A 24,779-nucleotide genomic window follows, 5' to 3' on the forward strand; every position below is an offset into this window, starting at 1 on the left:
GTAGAGGATGGGAGAGTGGCCAGCGGAGAAAATGAAGCTCAGGGATTCTGTGTTCTCTGTTATGTGACACACTTTTGTTCTCCTAACCCAAATCCTTTAATCACTCCCTCTCATTCATTTATTTGCTCATTTAACAGATATTTTCTTATGAGCCTCCTACATGCCAGGGACTGTTCTTGATGTTGAGCCTATAGCAGAGAACACCACAGACAAGGTTTCTGCACTCATAAAGCTCTGCATTCTGGTGGAGGAGGGCAGGGAGGACAGGTGACATACAAATACATGATGTAATGTCAGGAGAAATAATAACTACCAAGCAGAAAAACAATAAAGCAGAATAAAAGCACGGAACACGTTGCAGTGGATGGTGCTATTTTAAATAGGAAGGTTAGTAGAAGCCTCCCCAGGGAGGTAACACTTGAACAGAGAACTGACTGAAGTGAGGAAACAATCTGTGAAGACAGTGAAAGGTACAGAGCTCCAGGAGAAGGAACACCATGTGCCAAGACCCTGAGCCACCCTCAGCTTCTTTGAGGAAAAGTGAAAAGTTGAGTGTGACTGCAGCTAAGCAGGCAGAGGCACAGTGGGAGACAGGCTTGGCGAGGCCAGCAGGGAGACCATGGAGATCTCAAATACTGTGCCAGAAGGTTTGGATTTTATTCTAAGCATGATGAGAAGCCACTGGGATTTGATCACATAAGTGAGATGAACTGATTTACATATTAAAAAGATCGCTCTGGCTGTTGTGGTCACACCAAGACTACCTGCTATCATCTTTCTTGCAGAAGGACCCGGATGAGAGACTGTGCAACCTAGAGGATTTTGTCCAACTCTGTTTAAATATTTGAATAACTGAATGAATAACTGATGAATGGATGAATGAATGGTTCTAGCTGTCCAGGTTATGGTTATACATAACAATCCTATGCTGTCTTATTCGTGAGCATAGGATTTGATAAGATCTTTTCTCATCAAATCCATTTGTATTTGTTGTATGATAGCAGACCTGTTGTCAACAGAGCCCACCCAAATATTCCTGGAAGATCTGATGTTAGAGGAATTTCAGTTTTCACTTTTTGTATTTAATGAGAAAGAGAAAAGGTACACGTCTTTCTCATTGAAAGAACTTATGAAACAACTCATAATTCTCTTCCCAGAAAGTCTTTATTCTCTCTTTATTCTTAAAGACTTTTGTGCTAACTGTCAACAGAATATGAATTGGGTATTGGATAACCCCCAAAGTCATTTTTATATCTGGTTCTATGAATCTATGATTTAATATCCTCCTGTTGTGGTGCTTTTCCAATCCTTCTTTCAGAGTAAACTTTAAGAACCAGCATCATGCTTCTCATGTGGTTTTGAGGGTCCCCTGGTTCTTAGGTACAAACCTTGGGTATAGATGCTACTCAGGATTCAGAATCTGATTCTTCAGGCATCAGCACTGACCAGGAATCCCACTACTTTTTTTTTTTTTTTTTTCCATTTTTTGAGACAGGGTCTCACTCTGTTACCCAGGCCGAAATGCAGGAGTGTGATCTTGGATCACCGTAACCTTCGCTTCCCAGGCTCAAGCTATTCCCCTACCTCAGCCTTCCGAGTAACTGGGATTACAGGCGTGTGCCACCACACCCAGCTAATTTTTGTATGTTTAGTAGAGACTGGGTTTCATCATGTTGACCAGGCTAGTCTCAAACTCCTGGCCTCAAGTGATCCACCCACTTCAGCTTCCCAAAGTGCTGGGATTATACGCGTGATCCACCTCACCCAGTGAATTCCACTACTTTTCCCATATGTTGATAAATTTCACAGGAATGCTTCTTGGACTTTCAAATGTACCTAAAACTACAGTTAAAAATACCAATCTTGGCTGGGCATGGTGGCTCATACGTATAAACCGAGCGCTTTGGGAGGCCAAGGCAGGTTGGTCACTTGAGCCCAGGAGTTTGAGACCAGCCTGGACAACATGGCGAGATCCTGCCTCTACAAAAAAAAAAAAAAAAGAAGAAAAATATAAAAATTAGCCAAGCATGGTGGCACATGCCTGTAGTCCCAGCTACTCGGGAACTGAGGTGGGAGGATCACTTGAGCCCAGGAGGTCAAGGCTGCAGTGAGCCATGATCACACCACAGCACTCCAGCCTGGATGACAGAGTGAGACCCTGTCTCACAAAAAAACTAACAAAAAAAGGCAAAACAACAAAAAAAAGGCTATTTATCATATTTGTATTCAATTTTGGCTGACAATAAGAATGTGTCATATGTATACATTGGTTTCTTTGGTCTTGTGGCATTATTGTCCTTACATGCTCTAAATATTCTTCAAAGGTCTATGCCATTGGCACAGGGATGCTCCCAGTGTCCCCCAACAAGCTGGCCCACCGTCCAATCTGCTTTGACTCACACAGGCCATCCCTTCCTCACATACAAACCTGTCAGCCTTTCTAATGCAGGTAGGATGCTGGTGAGCAGCCTGCTCCCTGGCAGTAGTGCAAGTCGATCACAGGCAAATGAACACCTCACACAGTGCCTCCTGCCCAGGGTTGTGACCACTACCAGTCACTAGCTGAACCTCCCTTAGATTCACCCTGGTATGAAAGTTTATGGGAAGTACAGCTTATGGGAAGTACACCAGAATACTGGTGTTTATTTTCAGTATCAACCCTCCCCTCACATTCCCACTCTCCAGAAAAAAAACAAAACAAAACAAAAAAAACAGGGCTTCCTTGTATGATGAGTGCCTTATTTTTGCATAGCCCTGTACAGTTATCAAGGTACTTCATGCGCACAATTTTCTTTGATTATTCAATGTCCCTGCGAAGAAGGAAGGTATGGTTTTTGTCTCCATTTTGCAAATGAGATTGATGACTCACCTTCTTGACTCATCAGTGATGGGCTAGAATAAGAATGTGTGCTCTTGACCCCTAGACTAGTGTCATTTCTATTCCAGCATGACACCTTGCCCAACCCCGCTTTATATTGTGGTTTGGAAGCACTAACACCTCCATTCTACACTTCTACCCAGAGCATGTCTACAGTGAAGCCTGGACCTCCTCCTTATAAATCACACTGCCAGATCAGTGTTCATGGATGTGCAAATATAAAAATGAAATGAACATAGGATGATGTCAGATTGCCACATTTTATTTTACCAACTACCACCATTATTTAATAAAAGAAATGATATGTTTCATCATAAAGAAGATAAACATTCTAGAATAGGGCTAGTTTTTCCCAAGAAACCACAATTAAGGTGTTTCATATCAACCTATTTTTAAAAACACTGTATATTTTCAAATTTAAAATTAGAACAATTTTCCTTTAACTATGCTGTAATTATTTAACTGACACATGTTTGCCAACCTGAGTATATATTCAAATATATGCATATATATTCAACAATGCCAGAAAAAAACAGTTATTCCAATTAACTTATTTTTTATCAATACCTTTGTCAAACTTCCAGTTTCACGTGCTGTTTGGCAAAAACGGAAAAAACAGTCACTGGGGCTTCTTCACACAGCTTGGAATATTCTGGGCAAACTGAAAGAAGTTGAGAATTAATTGTTTCCATGCCACCAACCGCTTTTCCTACATTCTCACTCTTTGGAGTGCCAGGAAGACAGTGGGTAGTTGGCACAGTGTGTGTCTGGTTGAAGGTAGCAAGTACTCCAGGAAGGGGCATGTGGCACCTAGAGTTCATAGCATAGGCCTGACTCACAACCTCAACCTTGTCAGTGGTGAATTCATCTGACTGGGGTATCACAGACACATGCAGACTTGATTTTAAGAATCACTGGCTTTGTTTATATGCTATACCTGAATGTATCCATTTTATTTTAAGAAAATGACAAAAGCTCCTACCTGTATCTACCTGCTTAAATAGGTATCTGCTTATATGCAATAGAATCAGGCAGGCAGAACCACACCAGGAAGACATACTACTAGAGTACACAGAAAACAAAGATCAAAGACTAGAACATGTTGAGAGGAGGATTTCTTGTTCTTTCTGCCTGTGATACCCCAGGGTGTTTCCAATTATTTCAAGTCATGTCATGGAATATCAATAAAATAGCCCAACATAAAACTACTTGGAATCATTTTTAAATTATATTTAAGCCCATGCCATTTGGGAAATCTTCAGGAAAACAATAGACAGGCGTTGGTCTACACTGATACTCAGGTATTAGGCCAGGTGACTTCACTGAGAAGGAAAACGTGGGAGAAGAAGTAGGGAGAAGGATGTAGGTTGGAGCAAATAAGGAGGGAGCAAGGATGAGTTCATTTTTAGAAATGCCCAATCTGAGTTGTTTGTGGGGCTTCCTGGTTGTGATATCTAGTGGGTACTTACAAGTTCATTTAGTCATCTAAAATATTTATTTTATGTATGTATTTACTATCAAATCCTGTATGTGGTGCTAGGCACAAGGGAGAATATAGGCCCTGCTTCCATGAATAACCTAGATTTTAACATCAGGAATAGAATAGATAGAATGTTTTTATTCTTTGAGAAAACTTGTTTTGAAATATATAATTCATTTAGATTTTTAAAAAGCAACCTTCATTCCTTTTTATAAGAAAACAAGAATAGAAGCCAAGTACTAAGTCATTTGCATAATATCAATATTTTACTTTATTTTGATCTGGCTAAATTAGTCAAAAGCTTAAATTTTATTTTAGTCCACTTAGTTTCATGTTAATGTTTTTACATTCATAAGTAAATGTTTTGCTTCTGTCCTATGACAGCATGACAAAAAATATTTACCAAATATTCATAATTAACCTGTTGAATTGAAGATAGTGCAACCTCCCACAGACTTCAGAGGGACCTTCTCCATTAATTAACTTTTGGAAGTGATGAAACTCATCATATTTCTGATAGTACAGCATCAGTAATCCAAAAACTAACTCAACATAAACCTCTCCTCGTCTATAAAATGTAGAGTATGCTTGTTCCAAAAATTCAAGTGATTTAAATGATTTCTATTAAATCACAAAGTTGACTTAGTTCAAAAGCTCATCGTCGACAAGCCTATGTGTTTCTTTGTTATGTATTTATTATTTGTTATTTACAATCTACACTAGGTTAGGAGATGAAATTGGGTCTCCTACAGTCTGGCTGGCTTTCCAATGTGGTTCACAAACCAGGGACCAATTTCAGGAACAAGAACCTCAAAAAGTGGACAGGGTGAGTGTTACTCACCAATTAATGCACTACATTAAGAAAACTCTCCTAGAGCTGACTGATTTTGTGTAGACTTCCTGTTTGAGTGGAGGAGGCTGTTCTTCGGTGGGCGGAGGTAAGGATGGGGATAATATGAGGGGGATCTCACAGGGCATACAACACAGTAAGAAGGCAGAGCAGCTTAGAGACCCGAGCCAGGAAGCAAGATGGAGGGTACTGCTTCCACTCCATGCTATGTCAGGCTACTGAAACCACTGGAATATTCTCATCTCTTTTATAGGCAAAGAAGACATATAAAACAGGCAAGCACCAGAAAGTATTTGTGTCCACCATACCTTATTGCACTGCCTAATTTTCTAAGACTGCTTCTCAGAACCTCTCCAAGCAGTCGAACAAAACTTAACATGAAATGAAGTACATTTTCTTTGTTCTGTAGCTCAACCTTGGTACTATTTTTTTCTCCCCATCTACCTATCTCCCAATACCCTCTTCAGCATTGTTGGATTTTCATCTCACACAAAGTGTATCTAAAGGCATAGCATTATAATCAGTATGGTTTGACGTGAAAACCTTAAAATAAGAGAAATAAAAGACTGTATGAACTCAGTTTTCAATACTGCATGTTCTGATTTTTTTTTAAAGGATGACTTCTAGAAAAAAATAAAAGCAACCTCTGACCACTTTGATTTTTCTTGATTTTATATTTATGCAGAAAACGATTGCTTGCCACTGCAGCAGATCTTTGTTTTATTTAAGAGTAATTTCTAAGATTCATTTCACATGGCAACACTGACATGTGCCGAGGCTAGAAATTTGATTCTCAGGTGCTATGAGACTGGACTAGGGAGTAAAATTTTTGGACCATAAATCGCCAACCAGAACCCTCATTTCACATTTTGAAGGAGAAATGCTGTGCCCTCAAAGTCATTCTGTACAGTTGATCTGGTGGAGTATTAACAATATTCTTGCTCCAAAAAGTGGCCCTTAAACAAAGCGTACTATGGAGTCATTTCTGAATTAAGATGTTCCATAAAGACTTGGATATACTCTATTAGAAATGTATTTCAAAGACATGAAAAGGGGGGAAAAAAGGAAAAGATAAAATATACTGAATCCAAAAATCTGAAGCAGCTACATAACATAGCCACTGTAATTGGAGCAATAGATTTGGGGCTGAGATTACATTTGCTAACAGAAACTGGATAATAAATTTAAGACTTTACATTTAACAATAAAAATGGTTATTACCATTAGGCTGACTAGGTTGGAGGCTGGGAGTAGAAACTGAGTATAAACTGCCAGTTCAGAAACAGGATGATAGAACTAATCCTCCGTTTCAAAAGAAAAGTGATCTTCCCCGTGTCTTCTCAGGCCCTCATGTGAAGGGCCACTTGTTTTGGTTTATTTACAATTAACATGAAATTATGAGGAGATATTTTCATATCTCCACATCATAACCAAGTCTTACTAAACTATTAAGAACTGAGCTACCAACTGAAGGATAAATATAAGAAATCAGACTGGCAAAAGTGCATGGCCTATTGCAACCTATTAATCACTACCCTTCTCCTGTAAAAAAAAAAGTACGGCCAGGTGCGGTGGCTCATGCCTGTAATCCCAGCACTTTGGGAGGCCGAGGTGGGCGGATCATGACGTCAGGAGATCAAGACCATCCTGGCTAACACAGTGAAACCCTGTCTCTACTAAAAATACAAAAAAATTAGCCAGACGTGATGGCACACATCTGTAGTCCCAGCTATTTGGGAGGCTGAGGCAGGAGAACGGCGTGAACCTGGGTGGCGAAGCTTGCAGTGAGCTGAGATCACACCACTGTACTCCAGTCTGGGCGACAGAACGAGACACTGTCTCAAACAAACAAAACAAAACAAAAACAAAGTACTGACTGTGATTTCTAGGATATTAAACTAAAGGCTGTGACACTTTTCTTTTTCTTAGTATCTTCTGCTTTGCCTTTTGAAAAAATCAAAACTATTTTCTTCAAAATTCACTGTGTTAATTAAAACATAAAACAAAATGATAAACGAACACCTCAGTTACTGAGCAACAACTTCTTTAACTGTCTAAAGCCTGGAGCTGGGGGTGTTGAGGTGCAGAGAACATGTTATTGTAAGGTCTTTAAAATGTGTTTAAAATGCGTTTAACAATGAGTCATTGTTAGTTTACTAGAGTTTCCATTTTCAACTGCCTAAATAGATCTTGTGTTCAAAAGCAACAACATTTAAATTCTTGGCCTTTCTGGGAGTTTTCTGTCAAGGAAGGATGGCAACCCCAAGTTTGCAAATATAAGAGAAAGAATTCTAGGGCAGATATCTAAAGGCCCAAAGTGTGGTTCTGGTTAAATTAATTTGCTTCAAATCCTGAGTAGCTTCACATACTAAGACTTATTTTCTTCATTTGCAGAAAAGAGCTAGTGTTGATCACTCCAAGTATACAAATTATTTTTATGGCCGGGCACGGTGGATCGCGCCTATAATCCCAGCACTTTGGGAGGCCGAGGCAGGCAAATCATGAGGTCAAGAGATTGAGACCATCCTGGCCGACATGATGAAACCCCGTCTCTACTAAAAATACAAAAAATTAGCTGGGTGTGGTGGCACGAACCTGTAGTCCTAGCTACTTGGGAGGCTGAGGCAGGAGAATCTCTTGAACCTGAGAGGGAGAGGTTGCAGTGAGCTGAGATCATGCCACTGCACTCCAGCCTGGTGACAGAGTAAGACTTCGTCTCTCTCTCTCTCTATATATATATATGTGTGTGCGTGTGTGTATATATATATACACACACACATATACACACACACACACACACACATTTATAAGATACATGAGAAGGTAGACTGTGCCCACCTCTCTCAATACTGAGTATAGTATTAGGCAAATGCCATAGCATGCTATGAATACACATTAAATAAAAGAACTAAGGCACCAGAATTCTCCTTGATAGTTCTTTGCATGTGATAATAAAACCATTAATGGTTATTGAGCTTTTACTATGTCCTCAATACCAGATTGAATTTTTCATGTAGATTATTGCTTTCCATTTTCTTAACCTATTAAAGTAGTAGCTATGGTTATCTCTATATTATACTTGGGGAAATTGAGACACACAGAGGTTAAGGAACTTACTCAAGGTCACACAGTTAACTAGTAAAATGAGATTCATATGTGGACTCACTACTTCTCGCCACAATAATGAAACAAACGTTTTTTGCCTCCAGCTTAATAAAACCTTTGATATAGTAATAATTACTGATATTTTTATAGAGCATGTGGTATTTCATGGGATTCCCAAACAACCTAGTAATATCCTTAGCTCCATTTTATAGATTAAAAAACCCAGTGCTCAGAAAGAAATAATTGGCTGAAAGATAGGTGGTAGAATGAACAAGAAATCAAGCCTTCAGAATCATAACACAATGAACATTACACTGTATAATCTATTATGATCTTCTAGCGTGCAATGGGTAAGAAGAAGGGGTCAGGACACAAAACCAAATCCCTTCAGTTATTTTTGGAAACATACTACTAATGTGTCTGTCTGTATTCTAGGAGACTGCTTTATCTCTCTCTCATTTCTGCAAGGCAAAGTGAGGAAATGACTTCTCTTTGAAACTGAGCATCTACCAGGAAATGCACATCCTTTCCTAAACCACCCTCATTTCTTCTCCTGTGATGAAAGAACTGGATTAACAGCACACACAAGACAAAAATGAGTGAGACAAAAGAAAAAAAGTGATTAGCATGAAGCTCTAAACTGATAGTAGACCCAGTCAGGTCCAGAAAACATCAGGAATATTAATTCCAATAACTTGAAAAAGCAGAGCAGGGTGGAGGGAGGGGAAGGAGCATTGTATTAAGCTCAAGAAAATGTGATGAACATTGGAATGTAATGGTGTGGATAAGGAGGACTCTCACCTAGGAACCAGTCCCCATCCTCAAGGAAGCAAACTGAATCTAATTGAACTGAACAAAACCAAACCAACATAAACTAAAATAAAATAATCAGCCTGTGAGGGATATCTGTTAGCACATGCCACTTATGGAAATCCAAAAAAATCATCTTTCACCAGCAACCATATGACATTAAATAAGATTCAACTTTGGGGAAAGAAAATAAATGAAGTATAAAATAGCTTTTTCTTTAAATGGCAAATAGGAAACTTCTTTTATTTTCCAAGTTATTGGTTTGCTGTCTTCAAATAAGACAGATTTTACTAACAGAGTAAATCTCAGAAAATAAAAATAAACCAGTTAGTGAAAACTGGAGTTCAGCTACATGATTCTTGGGGTTATCATGGGATTAAAAAGATAATATTCACCATCTCCTTATTTCACAAATACTTGTAAATTTAGACAATATTTTTGCTTGAAGAATTAAATCTTTCATTTACTAGATCTAGTAAAGCTAGTTGAGTTTTGTAGTCCAATTATGGAAGAAGGCCCAGCCAACAATGCAATCAGTTCACTCCATCTTAATGAAAGTAATGAAAAGAGAAAACTGAAGAAGGAATTGTTCTAGAAGCACACAACTGGCATGAGCTCAGAAATGGCATAGTGGAAAAAGCAATAGCTCTGCATGACACTCGTCTTCCCATCAAATTTTTGCTTTCAGCTTCACAAACACAAGAATACATTGGAACATCCATAAAATAGTTGAGCTCCTTAATGTTCACTGACTAAAATAAATAACTAAGGACAGCAAGCTATTCTAAATTCAGTAGGACTTTTGGATGAACTTGCATTTATTAATCTTAATGAGTAGCATCTTTGCATGTTTACCTAGTGGTTGAACAAGTGTATATGACATATTAATTTGTTCAGTCTATAGACAATGCTTGATAAGTATGTGGATTTGAGGACCCTTGTAAGCAATCCATAGCTCCCCAGAGTTCTTCAGCTGCCAAATAGGAACTACTGAACCCCTTCTCTTCTATTAAATACTCATAATATAAAAATAGACTTATAGAAGGCATTCCAGCATGATATTCAGCAAAATTTGCAGTCTACACGCATTGAAAAAGAGCCAGAGGATCATATACTGAAATGGTAACTGTTCATTGCTGGCTAAAATGGTTTAGGGAATTTTATTTGCTTTTCTGTATTTTCCAAAATTTTAACAATAATTATTTATCCTTTTGCAGTAAAAGTAAGCAACAAAAAAGCAAAGCAAACAAGTTAACAAAAGCTCTCAATGCTGCCACATTAAAAAGGCCTTAGCAGTCCTCTATAAACTTAAAAACCCAGATTCTTGGAAAACGCCCCTAATAGTTGATTCTCCTTGTTCCTAGGGGACCTATTTCTTTACAGTGATGTAGAAAACTATGGAAACCTAAATGTGCATTCTAAAACTAAATGTACATTCCACAGAAACTGAGTTTCTGGCCAGAACAATTATATTTCCATTGCAAAATTTATCCTATCACACTCCTTGAAGTCCTTCAATGGATCCCCCATTGTCCTATTGGGCAATTTCATGGCCCCCAAATCTTTCTGATCCTGCACCACTAAGCTCTCTAATGTCATGCCCAATCACTCCCTTAAGTCACCAGCTCTGGCTCTGTTATGGCCCCTCATAGCTTTCTTGCTTGCTACTCTTTGGAAAAGTCTAGTCATTTCTCAGAGCACATCCTATGAAAAAAACGCTCTCAGATTCTTTCAACAGGGCTCGTTAATGCAGGGAAAAAAAGAAAACTAACTTACTCTATGTATTCCCCATGAAGATTACAAAGAGAGCAGACTCATTTTTTTTTTTAATAATAGTATCTAACTGCAACCCAGAAATGCCCCATCATGTACTCTGAAAATTATATGTCCGAACACTACTTATGCAAAATTTAATGGCAGGTTCAAAACACTGTCGAGTCAAAAATTCAGTATTGACGGTGCATTAACAATTGCTGGTAATCCAATGATCTGTGTTTATATGTTCGGGGTTGGACAACATTGCCAAATGTGGTAGTGACCACTGTTTGTCTCCCAACGCCCAGGCTCATCCTCTTCTTTGACAAGAGACACCCTGGTTTTGCCAGGCACAGCACTGCTTACAATGAAGATTATATTTCTCAGTCTGTTCGTTTAGTAAGTTCCCATGTGACCATGTTTTGGTCAATGAGATATAAAGAGAAAATATTATATGATATTTCCAGAAAATCTTTTTTAAAGAGACAAGGCACACCCTTCTTTTGCTCTATCCAATTCCATGGAATGTGGATGTGATGACAGGAGCTTCACCAGCCCTTCTAGATCAGAAGACTGGTTGGGGGCCATACTTTAGGGATGGTAGAACAGTGAGCTGGAAGGAGCCTATGTCCCTGAATAGTTTCAGGAGCTCCCTTTCTAGCTCTGGACTGCCTACTCTAAATTGTTGCTAGGTGAGAAAAGAATAAACTGTTACTTTCTTTAAGTCTCTGTAAATGCAGGCCAATTTTTTTTTCAGGTCTCTGTATTTGCAGCCAAAGCTAGTCTTAAAGGAGGTATGGAACTTTGCATGACAACCCAGGCATATTAACAGAATATAGAATGAGAACCCTTAACAAACTTAGCAATGCACTAAGTCTAGTTAGTGGATATCAAGTATTAGTGATTCTCAAAATTCACTTAGAAGGCTAGCATCCTCATCAAATCTCCCAGGGGCTGAAAGGTCATGGGATTGGGTATACCAGTCTCAACTGGGGCTTTTTTTTTTTTTTTTTTTTTGAAAGTGAGACTTTATTAACAATGGTTTAAAAAAAAAAACAAACCACAGAAGGACATTTTAGTAGAATTCAAGGACCCCAGGCATCACTAAAAAATAGTTAATTTTTAGTTATAATTGTTGTTGCTGGCAAAAGTTGTTAGTAATACCTCTCTTTTTAGTTAAAATCCCTATATTTGATGAAAGTGTTGTAGTTGACACATTTCTATTAAAAACAACAATTTCTATTCTACATAATACCTGACTCTTCACAACTGTCAAGGTCATGAAAAAACAAGGAAATATTGAGACACTGTCACAGACCAGAGGAGAAAAGAGTGGTATGATGACTAAATGTAATATGGATCCTGGAAAAGAAAAGCACATTAGTGGGAAAACTGGCGACCTCCAAATATTGTTTGGAGTTTGATTGATAGTGATGTAACCCAGTTTGGAGTCTTAATTGTGGCAAATGTACCAGAATAATATAAGATGTGAACAACGGGGAAACTTGGTGGGGGTATACAGGAACTCCCTGTTCTATATTTACCACTTTTCTGTACAACTAAAACCATTGTAAATTTCTAATTTCATTTAAAAATAGCACTATCTATTGCCAAGTAGTTGGCAGGATTGGTTGTGATGATAGGTACAAAGCCCTGAGCTTGTAGTAGAGATCTAATAAATATTATTACCCTCCCTTCTACGAACACCCTTAAAATCCCCCCAATCTTTAACATTTTCTATTATCAGATAAATTCTTTGACATGTACTTCTTCTGTCTTGGTATGACTGAAAAATAATTGTCTTATAATAGACTTTCATAAATTTGAAGGCAGCCATATATTTTCCTTTCCTTTTCTTCTCCACTATTAATAATCTGTCTTCACCTTTTCCTTGTGGTTACTCTGCTTTCTTCTTTGACGTCTTTTTTCTCTGTAGTCTTTCTAAATTTATTTGACTAATTTTAGGATCCAGATCATACTCAGTACTCTTGCAAAGGCATCCCACGATAAACTTATGGATATAAATCCTCTTTTCTCCATGGTTCTCTCTCCTTCACTCTTTCCCCTGGTTTTACACAGAATACGTTCTCAGTATGTTTCTGTTAAATTGATTTGAATTAATGAAGATGGTGTATAGCCAAAGGACTATTTCATAATCCTTGAATGATTTATTATCTTTGCAAACATTTGAGCATGATGTCAGATATAATTATAACATTAAACTTTTAGCTCTCTCATATTTATTTCAAAGCACCTAGTTAGACAGATTTTCCAGGACATGAGCTACTCTGGTGAACATCACATGCCTTTGGGAGTTCCATGAACTCTTACAAAGAACCAAGATCAATACAGTGAAGAAAACTTTCTTTTAGCTTAAAAAGCATACCTAAGGTTTGACTGGAATTTCAACAATTACCAAAAGGTTTCTCACTGGCTTTCAAATAATGCCTGGCAAATCAAGAAAATAATTTATTTTTCCATGTTTTTTCTTGGTCATTTAGCCAAACTTAGTGTCTGTTTATTTATTTTTCACACTATATTTTTATAGCTTGTTGCCTCAACTCTCTTTTCTATACTTGTCAATACCGAACTCTATGCCTTTCTGATTAGATGGCAATGTTTTGAAGTTGTTTTGGTGATTACAATAAAAGAGAACACAAAAGGAAGTAAGCTGGAAAGAAAAACACATCAACAAGACAAAGCGATGGTGCCTCCAGAAAGTATTTTTAGCAGAACACAATAAGAAGGACAAGAAGAAAACAAAAACGATAGGAAGAAATAGTGATTTTTCAATCAAGCAAAGTGAAGTTTGATTTAGAAGTTAAATCCTGAGATAAGCCAGTCCTTCAAACTGGGATCTGGCCTTGGATTAGAAATGAGGCCACAGAACTCTGCTCTGGGTAGTTCAGAGCCTCCCGGGCATTAGTCATGGCCCAGTCTTCAGAAGGAGATGCTGTGGATGCTCTGCCCACATTCCCTTAGATTTCTTAATGATCTCCAAATACAGCAGATTCTATAGTGCTGCTTTCACTCCCAAAAGCCTGACTGTACCTTTATGGTAGGATGGCCCTTAGGCTGCTGCAGCCCATTTTGCTTAAACTGGTACTTCTCAAAGTATAATCTACAGACCAGCAGTATCCATATCACCTAGGAATGTGCTGAAAATGTAAATTCTCGTACCCTGTCCCAGACCCAGTAGATCAGAAACTGTAGAAGAGGGGCCCATCAATCTGCATTTTATTAAGCCCTCTAGTAATTCTGATACATGCTCAATTTTCAGACCCACTGACACATGGAGAGTCAAGTGGCTTGGAGTTTACATTTTGAGGGAAGCATCTCTTAACCAATGCTGATAGACGTGAGAGCTGCCTCACTCCTTGTGGGAACAAATCAGGGGTGAAATCTAAACTATCTCCTAGAACTCCATGACAGAACTGACCCAAAATTAATCTCTGTGGGTCTCTCTTCATAGCATAGCCTTTCTTGGCCTTCTCTTCACTTCCCCACCACCCAACTAGTGTTTCACAGGACCACTTCCTACTAATTCAATTTCATATGAATCTTCAGCATAGGATCTGCTTCTAGGGAACTAAACCAAAAATACCTTCTTTCATGAAAACCTCAACTTTATTGTTTACAGTCTGGTGATCTGGCATCACATTAGCAATAATCGTAGACTCCACACATGGCACTAGAGGCTGGGGATAACCAGATCAATAGGACTTTCTCTGCCCCTAGAAAGCTAGGGGTAGTAGCAGTAGTGGTGGGGCTGGGGGGACAGACACTTTAAAGGATATTGTATATATAACAACACTGAAATTCTCAACAGTGGTAGGAAAAAAATTTTACCCAAAACTCCTAGAAGAAGCAATGGGCCAAGCTCACTCCTAAATGTGGATGAAGACTTTTCAGGGTATGAAAAGTGAATGAAGTATTCCGGCAAAACTCATGGACCAAAACATGGGAGTAAGAGACAGAGAAGAACCATGCATAATTTGGTGTTCATGTGGTGTCTAGTTCAAATTAGAGAGGGGCAGATGATAAAGTGAAAAAATTGGGAAGTTCTGTAGCATAGGAAGACTTCTGTGTCCTTCTAAGTAGTGTGGCCTTTATTTGGTGGGTGATGGGTATGTGTTGGTAGGTTTTAAGCATGAAAATACATGTTCAAATGTGTTCACAGAAAAATCCTCTGGTTGAATTAAAAAGGGGCAATTTTATCAGCAGGAAGACCAATCAAAGGCTACAGTGAAAATCCAATTTTATCAGCAGGGAGACCAATCAAAAGCTATAGTGAAAATGCAAGACATGGCAAGGTTCTGAACTGGAGGAGAATATGGAACCCAGGAAATATGTAGGAGCCCAAACTGGCATGATGGTAACTGAATACATGTAGTACTGATTGACAGGGAGGAATAAGGCAAGGACAAATCCAGGTTTCTGGCTTGAGTGATGCAATTAACTTGGTCATAACCATTTTCATCTTGCCAGTTCAGAGTGAGGACTAAAACGGCCACACTGAGAATCGCCCCTTACCTTGGGAAAGCTAGATACAATTAATATTCAAAATCAACACAGTCAATGGAAAGTTTCATCAGTGCTGAAAAATGCAAGGCACCTCTGATTAGTACTGATATAGAATTGCCTAATCAACAAAAACACCAGGTACAATTAATAAACATGCCCTTTCAGTTAAATACAATTTAGGCATGATTACATTCAATGGAGAGTTTATACAATTTTTCAGTGTTTCTTTAGTAATTAACAAAATTCTAACTCTTAAGAGAATTAGACATAGAGATATGCAAAAGTTTACTAGAAGAGCAGATAGTAAAATGAAGATGCATGTGTGTATTGGGGTGGGGGGAGTGAAATCATGATTAACGTGAGCTTTCAACAGAACAAGCTGCAAAACGAATTCCCCAAATCACTATATGAACAAAAGCAAACACAATACCTAACTCTGGCACAAAAATATTGCCAGAGACAGAACTCAGTCAAGCTAAAAGCTGGCTACAAAAAAGGAGAAACCTATGGAAATGCTTTGGAAGAATTTTTTACTGGAATCATGCATGAGAGGGCCTAAAGCCCAACTCAATCTAGCTCTAGCCTCTAGAGTCTGATGCACTGGGAATCAATGTGAAAGGGTGGCAGAGCCGGCACAGGAACTTGGTTCCCCTTCTGCCTAAGGGTTCAATCTCTTGATTCCCAGGAAGGCACCTCCTTACAGCTGCAAACCCTCATGTCCCTCCTTCCTCATGCTCCATTTGACTTCAAATCCTCATGACATAAAATAAAAGAATTAGCAACAGGAAAAGAAACAAACCAGTTTCAGGCCTTCCTAAAAACAATGATGTCTATTGGCCTTATCATCCCACCACCAACCTGAGAAAAGACTGTTCACTAAACAAGTGGGCTGAGTTGGTGACAAGAAGAAGCAGTGGTAGGACTCAAGAGACATTCCCACCACCATAGTAGCCACATTCTCTTCAAGAAATTTTGTTACATACTCAAATCCCAGTTTGGATAAAGCAAGGGTAATGTTAAAACTCACTCATACAAACATCCCACATACATGCCTGTTTATCTATCTATCTATCTATCTATCTATCTATCTATCTATCTATCTATCTATCTATCTATCTATCTACCTACCTACCTACCTACCTACCTACCTATCTAATGACTTAGACAGCAACCAATCAGAATGGACAATGTTGTAGCTTTAGCGGTAGAGAGATTTCAGAGGAGGAGCTGGGGCTGCCAGGGTATGGTAGGAGTAGGAGGAAGTTAAAGGGTGAATGGGGGCACTTTAAGGGAACAGAGTGGCAAAAGTCTTTAATCAGTAGCAATGCACTTCAATATTTCAACAACTGTATATTCATACTCATGCATATCAGATGAATATCAGTCCTAGCAAACAAGAATATTTTTCTTGCATTAAACTGTCCAAATCCCAGAATGTGGAGCACAAGTTGGGCATGGCAGAGAGTCTAAGAACAGTAAATAAATTTAAGTGACTATAATGGTCCAGGAAAAAATAAGATAGAACCAGCTAGCATTAATAGCCAGAAAAAATGACTCAATTATCAAACTCAAGAGGAGTAAAGGAGGACTTTCATTAAAAGATAGGAAATGCGGCCAGGCATGGTGGCTCATGCCTGTAATCCCAGAACTTTGGGAGGCCGAGGCGGGTGGATCACAAGGTCAGGAGATCGAGACCATCCTGGCTAATACGGTGAAAACCTGTCTCTACTAAAAATATAAAAAATTAGCCAGGCGTGGCGTGTGTGCCTGTAGTCCCAGCTACTCGAGAGGCTGAGGCAGGAGAATGGTGTGAACCCGGGAGGCGGAGCTTGCAGTGAGCTGAAATGGCACCACTGCACTCCAGCCTGGGCAACAGAGCGAGACTCTGTCTCAAAAAAAGAAAAAGAAAAAAGAAAGATAGGAAATTCATATTTCTTTAATGGTATGACTGGATTTTGGAACAGAGAAGTAAACGCTGGGGTGATATGTTAAGGACAACAAGATTTCTCAGAGCAACCCCAGAATACTCAGGGGATTGCTAATTTTTGAGGAGTCACAGAGGTCAGAACCTATAACTCTGAGAAAACATCCCTTTATTCTGGTCCTTTCTGCAATTCCTGACTCCCAGTCCTTAAAAGGCACAGAAATGTTAGAAAACAACTTTGGGTGTTGATCCTGAGCTGGAAGAATCCAAGCAAACATGGAAAAGCAGTGTAGGAAATCAATGGAAGCTGCATCGACCAAGTTCTAACTGTAATGATTTTTATAAATTTGTCATATTCAGGACAGTGTGACCACTACTATAAACACTGCAGCATTAGCATGCACAAAGATGTTCATGGCAGCAGTGTTTATAACAGGAAAGAACTGGGAAGACATAAATATTTTACTCTATAAAGTTGACTACAGTAACTATGATATATCCATTTGATGTGATGTTATACAGCCATTAAAATGACGTTTATAAAGACTTAGTAATAATGCTTGGAAACATTTTTAAAAATAGGGTAAAAAGGGAAGATACATAATTACCCATATAGTATGATCACAATTAACAGCAACTACATACGTAAAGACATAAAAAAACACCAAAATATTAAGAATGTTTGGATGTGAGGAAGAAGATTTTGAGTGGCATTTGTCATCCTCTGATTTATCAGCATTCTCCCAATTTAAGCATGAAGGAACAAGATGAACTGAAAACCACAGTGAACTTTGGATAAAGTATGAGCACTTGCTCTATAGACTTCATTTCTGTATGCAGTGCAAGACTTAAGAGAGGAATCAGCCTTTTGACGGCACATTGGGAGCCATAACACTTTGTATTCCCTTTGAACAAGACCTTCCCCTAAACAGAAGCTAATATCTGTGTGTGCAAGTGTTAGGGGAGATTTCAGTCATTGACGTACATACCCCTGGGGTCAGCACTTCTATTGACTGATTTGACACTCACAGTCTATTCAGGATGTTTTTCAAATTGTTCAAATATCTAAGAAAAATGTTTGAAGCTATTATGATCACACATTAATAATGCTCAAGGGTAAAATTATCTAAAAAGTAACTCTTATATGGATAATTTTTATTACTTTAAAATATATTTACCATATGCCACACACTATGATTATATAATTCCCACCACAATCCCATAGTATATATTCTTATTATCTCCATTGTAAAAATAAGAAAATAGGTCTGGGCAACATAGGTAACTCAGTCATGCAGCTCAGAAATGATAAAAGCAGAATTTGGACTGAGTGATCTCTGACTTCAAGGTCTACATCTTTGACCATTATTCTATAGTGTCTGGATTTTTTTTACATCAGTAATATACATCTAGATATGTCAAAAGACCATCTTCCTTTGTCAACATTTGCTCTAGAACAATACTCCAAGCAAGCAATGCTCTGGAAGACTCAGGCACATACTGACTACTCAAGTATCTTATACTGGCCACTTCAAAAACCGAAATGAACCCTATCTTAGAAGCCACAGTTGAAGGAAAATGATGATGTTTGATGGTTCTCCTTTTATTAAATCAGCTTTAAAATGTTACCTGTTTACACAGAAAAAATCACTTAATCTTTGTTCTATTTTGCATTTCATAATTTATTTAAGAGACTTAATGATATCTAACCCTAACCTTTACTCTAAAAGACTTACCATCGTGTGCAGCCTAAAAGGAAACAAATTTTGATCTGGCTAAATGAAATGAAATAGAATGAAGTTCTGGCTTAAAATTTACTTGCTTTTCTACCATGCCTTTCTGACAAAGAGAAAAGAGAATCTGTAATCAAGGGGCAATTATACTACCTGCATCCAGGAACCAGACACAGCAATGCAAGCAAACTCCCCATAGTCCTTCCGAATCACAATTCTGTGTCATCGGGTCCTCTGAAATCTTAGACTTAGTAGGGATGGAGTAATATAATTATGAGGGGAGCCATATATTTCTCCTACTAAAACTTGGAGGGAGAAAAATGTGTGCAGCTGGAAGATTAAAACTCTAAGCAAAGTGAGGGTTTTTGCAGAATGAGAAATTTGTTGGAAATAAGGCAAGGCAACAAGAAAAATTATGGGCTACATCTGAGAGCACAATTCTATGGTGAAATTGCTTTCATCATGAAACACCTTTCCAAAAGAAAGAGCTAAATACAGGAGGCATTAGAGAATAATTTCAACCCAGATGGGCTAACACTTCAGAGAAGACTCTACAGGGGATAATCTTTCACAACGTAGGAATGAATGAAATCAGCTGATGGATCTTCCATTGGTTTTTAGCCTCTGTAGAACATTCTATTTTCAGAAAATCTAAACAAAGTAAATCCAAGAAGAGAGGTTTTTTTTTGTATTGTTTTTCACATGTGTGTCCAGGCAAAACCGGTTCTTCCTAAAGAAGTAGAAAATATAGAAATAGAGACTAAAGAAACATAAAGTGGATATTTACAAACTACTATTCAAATTATCTCCATGGTAATTGAATGCACTATTTATCAGTTTCCATTGAATTCTTAAATCTGTCTTAATATCTGTATATCACTTATAAACTTTCGTATGTATTATCTTATTTTAACTTTCCAAAAATCCTGAGAGGTTGCCAGGGCATCTTAGGCCCACCTTGCAGATGGTGGAACTGGGATGGAGAGATGAAAGGACTTATTCAAGGACAAATGCAAATGGAAGAATCTGAACTTAAATCACATGAGTATTTGAGTGTGTGAGTTCCATATGTGAGCATGGTAAGAATGGGCCAGGCAGCCAGCCTGCCCTGATTCAAAATCTGAGCTCTGCTGATTTAGGCAGCATACTTAACCTTTTTGCGATTCAGTTTCTTTATTCAGTGAAGACAGTAATAGTACCTACTTCATAGGATTGTTGTGAAGATAAAATAAGTTAGTATTTGCAAAGTGTTTGGCAGCATACATATGGTTATGGTTATTATTAGTTGATACACACATACATATTTACTTCCACCTCCCATTTTTAACATAAGAATATATTTGTAAAGTTAAGTTTCCAATATCTGCATCAGCATTTCCTGAAACTCCCAATGCATTGTGCAAAATCATTAGGAAGTCAGCACCTGATCCCAGTCCAGATACTTAAATTGTCTGCAGATCCGCATACAGCCATCCTCTTACAGTTAACCATCCTTCTTTCGGGTAATTTGTTGCAGTCATGTCCATGTCACCCCTCAAACGCAATACAATCTATTATTTTCCTCTTTATTGTCAGTGTAGATGCAATCTCAGACTTGAAGCTGCCTAAAGTATGCAAACTCACAATGACCTAGAGGTGGCACTTTGTAAAAATACTGTAGATTGAAAAACACACAACAGATCACACTTTCCCCTGATTGCAATTTTTTCATCTATTTTCATAGGTACAGCCTGGTTATTACTCTTTGTCAAAGAGAGCACATCATTTGAAAGTGTTTTGTATAAAGAATGAGGCTTTGATAAGAATAGGACCTGTCTCCTCAACTCTCCCTCCTCTTCAATGTGTGGTACTGGTAGCATCCCTGGAGAACTTGTTAGAAATGCTAAATCCCTGGCCCCATCCTAGATCCACTGCATCAAAACACATTTTAAGAAGTTCCCAGGTAATTACTGTGCACGTGAAAATTTGAGAAGCATTGGGCTATCTCTCTGCAGACACTTTATTTGCAAATTATGTTTCATTGAAAAGCTGACTTGGCTGAGTGCGGTGGCTCACGCCTGTAATCCTAGCACTCTGGGAGGCCAAGGCAGGGGGATCACAAGGTCAGGAGATTGAGACCTTCCTGGCTAACACGGTGAAACCCCGTCTCTACTAAAAAATACAAAAAATTAGCCGGGCATGGTGGCAGGTGCCTATAGTCCCAGCTACTCAGAAGGCTGAGGCAGGAGAATGGCCTGAACCAGGGGGGCGGAGCTTGCAGTGAACTGACATCATGCCACTGCACTCCAGCCTGGGCAACAGAGCGAGACTCCATCTCAAAAAATAAAAATAAAAAAAACAAAAAGCTGACTAAAAGAATGACACTCTGCTAGGTGTTCAGTAGCTTGGGTAAAGTCAAGATTATCCAAATTTGATAGTCGGTACTATGATATAATGCAGCAATTATTCTGTCACTAAAGGCATCCAGTCTCTCACTGATTTTCTATCTCCTGGTATTTACTTATCAAAGTTTGAAAAGGCAGATTCGGCCTCACCTGCAACAACTCAGAAAAATAAGAGTGAGTCATCTCATTTCGCATTTAGAAGAACAGGCTATGCCTGTCGATTCATAGTTGGGTGAGCCCAGAAATGAATGAAAAGCCAAACCAGACAATCATCCCTCTGTCAAATGCAGCTCAGAGGGCAGCCTCGAAGGTAATGAGCGCCTTGGCTGGAATTAAGAAGTTTCAAGGGACTTCAACAAGAAAAAAAAAAAGGAGGAAAAGGAAAATAACTTAATGAATCACTAATTCTGGAGCGACTCAAAGCATGACAGCAGGCATGAATCTTTTTAAATGACTAATACCATCAACTCAGAGAAGTGACTTAGCAAATAAGAAAGTTAGAATGTGATCACTTAGGATAAATTTTACCCTCAGAGAGAGACATGGGAGTTGTAAGAGTTCCATGTTGCATCCCAGGAGACTTAGTCACTACTGTTGTGTCAGACTACTGGACACTTTTGTCATTGACCCGAAGTAAATTTTGAAATTGAATATAATTCAATAAGTATGGTTCAATCGATCAGGTATGCACTACATACCTGGAATGCTAAGAATTTCAAACATGGAGGTGATTCAAGCTTTTCTCTCACAGAGTTTATAGGCATTAAAGGTGAGAGTTGAGAGTGAGCATCTATTTCAGTTCTTTGATAAAATTTACTATTTTTATTTCATTCAGGATGGGAAGGAAAAGCTGGGAGTGCGTGGTTTGGAAAGCATTCTCTAAGCAATAAGCTCTTAAGCAGAAGGCCCTGATTATATTAAAAACAAATATTTTATATCCCTCTGATATTTAATGATATTTAAACACTGTATCATGTGCTACTGGGTTGTATACTCTGGATCCTATAAAAAAGGCGAGGCAAGTGTTTTTCCTCCTAAATAATAGAAAAAGTTTTTGCATCTCAGAGAGCCAAGTTGTGCTTGCATAGCTACAAAGTGGCAGAAAAAAGAATCTGAGCTTAGATTCTATTCCAAAATCTAGGTCTTTGTCTATTGTCCCATGTTAAATCTTAACTTGCTTTACAAAGCATACCCACACATCTTATTTCATTCTAATTTTGATTTTAAATTACCCTGTGGAGTAGAAAGCAACAGGAGCCATTGATTCTGATTTTCAGATGAGTAACTTGTCAAGTGACTCTAGCAATGGTTGTCAGGATTCAAATCCCAGTCTGTGGATTTCTAGTCTTAAGTGCTTTCCTCTGCTTCCCTAATACAGGTGCTCTCTAAAATTCATTTCTTCTTGGATACCTGGCTTGACAATATTCCACTGCCTCTCTTGCAATTAGGTGTAGCCATGTAACAGAATTCTGGTCAGTGGAATGGAAGTGCAAGAAATTCATGTCTTTTCTGAAACTTGGTCCATAAAATCGTCCTATGCATGCTCTTCTTAGTTGCCTTCTGGCTAACAGTAACAGAGGTAACAGTTACTCTGTATCTGTATAGCCATGTATACACAATAATAGAGCTAGAGTCAACTTATCTCCCTGAATGACTACATGGAGTAAACTTACCTTCCCGTCCCACTTTACCACCAACCTCAAACTGCCCTGGACAATCATGTAATCAAGAAATGAACTTTTGTTGTGGTGAATCATTACATATTTGGATCAATTTGCTATAGTGATTAGACGATCTTAGCTGCAGTTCACAACCATCCTGCATGTCAGCTCATTTGGGACAGCAGCAGTGGCAGTGGCAGTGGCAGTGGCAGCAGCAGCAGCACCGATATACCTCTTGTTCTGCCTTACAGAGACTATCAAATCCATCCTTGCAGTGATTCTTCAGGGCTTTCATAAATCATTGAGCTAAAATAAGCTGAACAACCAGGCATAGTCAGTTGGAGGCAGAATAGAGAAGTAGATAAGGTCAAGCTTTGCAGTCAAATGAACCTTAGTCTGAGGTTCAGCACTATCATTTATTAGTATGAACATTTTGACTAGTCCTTTAGTCTGTGAGTCGTGGTTTCCTTGTCTGTAAAAAGGTGATAATAAATAGCAATAAGGTCATGGATAATTTTAAACCATATCACAATGTGTGTGATATGCTTGGCACAGACCTTGGCCCAGTCCCTGGCATATGACAGAAACTTAGTAACCAGTAGATATTATTAATATAATGCACTACTGAGCATTTCTGTCACCATGACACAGCTAGAATTGCAGCTGAAGGTAATAGGGTGGTTAATAATGACGAATGGGAGATATGAGCTCTGCTTCACTTAGTATTATAAAAAGGGCACATCTATGAAAGATAACTAAAAAGATAAAGGTAAGTACTGTTAACGAAAACAGGATAGATGAGTTAGTGAAAATGAAAAAAAGAATATTTGTCTTCAGTACTACCAGGTTTTACTAATAATCCTAGGCCAATTTATCAAGTAAGATCTACTTATCATCAGTCATTTGACTAGATGCCTTAGTCATGTCCATTGTAAGAAGGCTCGAATTTGGCTTTTACGAATAGTCTACATGAACAAACAGCAAGTAACTCAAGATAGAGACATTATGGTGCCTCTCACAGGCTTTAACAGAGCCTCAGAGGGTAAGAGAGAAATGTATTTCCTTTTTAGTTGGTCGTTGACTTTAACGATAGGGTCATAATGTTTGGTCTATGACTGCAGGCTTATTTCTTTCTTGTAATAACTACTAATTTCTTTACTAGATAAAGAAATTCTTCACTGTTTAATTCACTGCAGCAAATGGGAGTATCTAAGAAGAAACCATTTTTATTTTTATGGTATTGATTTTTAAGGTTAAACTTCAACTTATGAAAAGCGATATTAGTTTTCCATTGAGGGAGTAATATAAATGTTCATGGATCGATAGATGATAGCTAAATAGATAGATTGATCAATAAATGAAGAGGTAGATATCCTTTATAGATATATTTTAAGTAAAACTAAGTAATTTTAAAAATATATTAGACAATTATATTCAAAAATTATGAATATGCTAAGGCAATGACTCAAGTTAGGAAATGCCACTTTAAAGCAATAACAGCCCACTAATATGACACAGGTTTATAATTTTTGCTTTTTTCCAGGCACTTTTTACTCACTGGCACTATGTTCATTAACAAACCAACAAACAAAACCTTCTTTCTCCAATGATTATTTTTGCCTATGAAATGGCAAATAAGATTGAATCAGCCTGGTATCCAAGCACTTCTACAGAA

The 24,779-nt window shown here is 38.2% G+C and overlaps 1 protein-coding gene and 1 long non-coding RNA gene across 11 annotated transcripts in view; one reads left to right on the top strand and one right to left on the bottom strand.

Moving 5' to 3' along the window:
- The window catches only part of LOC139361852 (uncharacterized), a 324,906-nt gene that overhangs the window by 299,331 nt on the left and 796 nt on the right, over window positions 1-24,779 (top strand). The window lies entirely within an intron of this gene.
- The window catches only part of LOC105488945 (leucine rich repeat containing 3B), an 88,668-nt gene that overhangs the window by 31,427 nt on the left and 32,462 nt on the right, over window positions 1-24,779 (bottom strand). The gene's annotated exons all lie outside the window — the stretch shown is intronic.

The sequence above is a fragment of the Macaca nemestrina genome, chromosome 2, assembly GCF_043159975.1.
Source record: "Macaca nemestrina isolate mMacNem1 chromosome 2, mMacNem.hap1, whole genome shotgun sequence".
In the NCBI taxonomy this organism is placed as follows: Eukaryota; Metazoa; Chordata; class Mammalia; order Primates; family Cercopithecidae; genus Macaca; species Macaca nemestrina.